Here is a 3,921-nt window from a genome sequence, read left to right as displayed (position 1 = left end):
GCGTGAGACACAGTGGTGAGACCTTCGAGAGCAGGTCAACAAAGAACATAGAAGCGCGTCGAGTAGGGTCACCCTGTACATGCCTGTATAAGTGCTTTACCTGTGTTGGTGTGGTGAACATAATGACATTTTTTTATGAATTCTGGGCATTGAAGGGTTACTGTATTATAAACAGACTCGTCCAACTCTGCATAGTTTAAGGTACGTGTCAGATTAAAACATTGTCCTGTTATTCATTATTATTACAAATGTGTTATGGCATAAACGTTATAGTGTTTCTGGTCATTGAGTTTTGATGACATTACATTGAGTTTGGTCAGAAAAAGATAATTTAGTTGTAAATTTGCCACAAATCTAATAATTTACAACCATGTTTTTGGTATCAATATGTTCACTACGTCGTTAAATTTCATTGTGCTTATTAACTTTGCAAAGGAAAAAAAAAAATGGGGTGCCAGGTTGCGTATTATTGTTCGATTTTTAAATTTTCCTTAATTTTTAGGATTTGCCATAATTGAGTACACCGCTTCCCGTCCGATCAGCGAAGTTAAGCAACGTTGGGTCTGGTTAGTACTTGGATGGGTGACCGCCTGGGAACACCAGATGCTGTTGGCATCCCTACGCGTCAAGTGGGGTTGGTGGAGGATTAGTGCCCCTCCCTGTAAAAACAATTAACTCTAAGCCTTTGGCCACCCCGTTTGGGATACATGGCGTCTGGCAATGAATGAATGACCATTTTGTACTATCAGCGTGTTTGTTACAATAGTATCTTTCATTTGCATACAGTACCGTAGCAATACAGCAATATTTTATGCGCACAAAATTTTGGGAGTTGCTAGGCGACGAATTTGGAAAAAAAGTACATGGACACTTTTTTTTTTTAATTTAGATTATTATTCTCGACCATACAAATCTGATGATTCCAAAGATGCATATATTTGGTACACGGAAAGGGTGGTACAGACGCATTTACCTAACGGTCTAGTTATATCGTCACTTTTGGTTAGGTCGCCCTTCTGCCGCCGGACGCCTTTTGTATGGTGATGATAGTAGGACTTGAGTAACGCACAAGAGCGTGGTAAGGTGCAATAAGAAAATAAATCGCCCAGGAAGAGGTGTTAGGGAGCTGATGGAAAGAAGAAACAAATATGGATAGATAGATAGATAGATAGATACAGGATCGAAGAAAGGAGGGTAAGAAATAATACCTATCGTAAAGACGTAGGTTTATAAAGACGATAATTTTTTTTCGCGTAAATCCGTTCTTCACTTAATGACACTGAACAATCGAAGTTCCATCCGGATCCCCAAATGCAGTGTTGGATAGAGAGATAGACACTGGGGAAGCAGATTTTGTCCAGGATACTGACCGGTCCGGGAATCGCACTTGGGTTCTTTCAGGTGCGAGGTGGATGTGCTAACCACCGTCTTCCGTCACCCTTTTTCACAGGACAGGCTAGGAAGAGGGAGCAAGGAACAAGTCTCTCTCTTCTTCGTCCTGCGTTAACAAATCTCACACTAAAAAGTCTGTCTATCTATCTATTGCCAGACGCCTCCATCCCGTACGGGGTGGCCACAAACAAATCGCCTCCACGTTGCCCTGTCCCCCGCCATTTCACTAAAAGTAGTAGGTCATAATTATTCGTCATTATTAACTACAGAACCTTGGTGTCTGTCGCTCCTATTTATTTTTTGTAGGAAGGACAAAAAAAAGAGAATTTTCCTAAATATCTTGTTATTCTTGAAAAAAAAAAAAATATTTGTACAATTAGTAACTTCGAGACATTTTTATTCGTTTTCATTTTTTACGTTTTTTCGTCCTATTTTATTTTCTATCTATCTATCTATTGCCAGACGCCTAAATCCCGTTTGGGGTGGCCACAAACAAATCGCCTCCAAGTCGCCCTGTCCCCCGCCATTTCACTGCCCTGCTCCCAACTCACACCCCGCTCTCTCATATATCTCTCCACCCCATCCCTCCATCTCATCCTCGGCCTCCCCCTCCCTTGCAATCTCTAGACTGTTCCTTACCTTAGAGGGGATTTAAACAGGAGGGTTAGTTGTGTGGATGAGGGATGGAGTGTCTGAGGGAGTGACGAACAGGGGAATATGAAGAGAAGAAAATATAGGAATGACATTTACATACACACACACGTACCCACAAACACGCAATGCTTCTCCAGTGTGCCATCCCACTCTCACGCACACCACACTTCCACTTCATGTGCACGTGTCACAAACGCACACAGCCTCCCTCCGTGTGCACACGTCAGTCAACGTGTCGGCACATGAGTGAGACGAAGTGCCCAGGTGAGGGGGAGGGGAATAGGGAGGGGAGGGAAGGAGAGGGGAGGGACGGGGGGGGAAGGAGAGGGGAGGGGGAGGTTGGGGAGGAAGAGGAGGGAGGAGAGAATTTATGGCTCCTGAGAGAACCAATCACCGCCTTGCACTGGTATCCCTCCCCCTCCCCCCTCCTCCCCCCCTGCTGACCTCTTCCCCTCCCATTTTTCTATCCCTTTAGTCTCCATTTTTTTTTCTTCCCTTTTCTAAGGTCCGTATGGGCGTAACCAAACTCTTGAATTGATGTGTGTGACCTGTCGTACTGAAACATGTCCTAGTGCTACTGACACTTATCAAATCTTACTGCAAATGACCAAACCTTATTGCAACCATCACCTAACCCTGGACGTAAGTTGGGGGGGGGGGGGACAGTGAAATGGCAGGGGACAGGGCGACATGGAGGCGATTTGTTTGTTGGCGTCTGGCTCTAGATAGATATAGACAGACCTAACCTTATTGAAACGACCGAACGATACTGAAACCATGTCTTAACTATATATCGTCGTGGAACAGCATAGCAAATATAACCTCAAATTTACCACGATGAAATACATAAAAAAAAGAAAAGAATAAATAAAGACTAACCCACTACATGTTACTCCCCAAAACATCGTCTCTCCATCTGCGAACGATTTTTTAAGTATTAATGCCAGGCTTCGGTGACAGAGGCGTACTAAATCTGAGATGCTGAGGAGAATTATTTGCATATTTACATTGATAATCCGTGCATACTTAAGTGATAATAATAGCCTCTGACCCATGCCAGACCCAAAACTAATATCTATACACACATACCCCCCCCCCCCATGAGTTTGGAAGTAGGTAGGCATCTGATTGCTTGACTGGTTCATAAAGGTAACCGTAGAAATAAGGTCGCAACAGGTGTCTAATCAGGTCAACACGTCTCCCGGGTCAGCTTCACCATGAACTGGGTCAACGAGGGTAGCCTAACACGGGGATGCCTCTCTCGCCGTGGGTATAGTCTCATCCATTAATAAACAAAATAAATAACCAGAATCAGTAGGAGCAGAACGACGGATATGTACACAGACGAATGATAATGAGCTAAGACCGGATGTTAACGAATTTTAAATACCCATTACCTGTGGAAGTACCGTATTAACGAAAAGGAAGGAACGAACACGTCAGAGGGAAATACTAGACGTAAACAGACAATACTTTAATTTTCCATTCGTGAAAAATTACGATGATATAAGCAGAGGAAGGAGAATGTTCCAGTGCGTTGAAGCTGAGGTTCAGAGGAGGGAAGGCAGATTGAACCGAGCCTTCCTACATTACGGGTTCACAAGACTGAGCGAAGCAGAAAAGATAAAGGGTTCAACTCCTTTCCCCTGCGTCAAAGCGGAAGCTGGTTCATTAAGCAGTTGAACCTCATTATTTAAGATATTACTTAACCCCTACATTAATGGGTGTTGAACTGCGTGCGTTTGACCTCGTTAAAGCCTTCCCAACGAGAGGCCTTTCTTCGAGATGAGAAAAATCGTCTGGAGATAAAAATGAAATGAGACGTCCTCGGGCTGAAAGGATTTAAACTAACCTAACCTAACCTAACCTTGAATT

At 43.5% G+C, this 3,921-nt stretch overlaps 1 pseudogene; it reads left to right on the top strand.

The window, feature by feature from the left end:
* The first annotated feature begins 496 nt into the window (after positions 1-496).
* On the top strand, positions 497-615 carry LOC145416407 (5S ribosomal RNA; annotated as a pseudogene).
* The last annotated feature ends 3,306 nt before the right edge of the window (positions 616-3,921 follow it).

The sequence above is a fragment of the Coenobita brevimanus genome, chromosome 105 (assembly GCF_032717465.1).
Source record: "Coenobita brevimanus isolate Jiangsu-jjx chromosome 105, ASM3271746v2, whole genome shotgun sequence".
NCBI classification, from domain to species: domain Eukaryota; kingdom Metazoa; phylum Arthropoda; class Malacostraca; order Decapoda; family Coenobitidae; genus Coenobita; species Coenobita brevimanus.
This window is presented reverse-complemented; position numbering and strand designations above follow the sequence as displayed.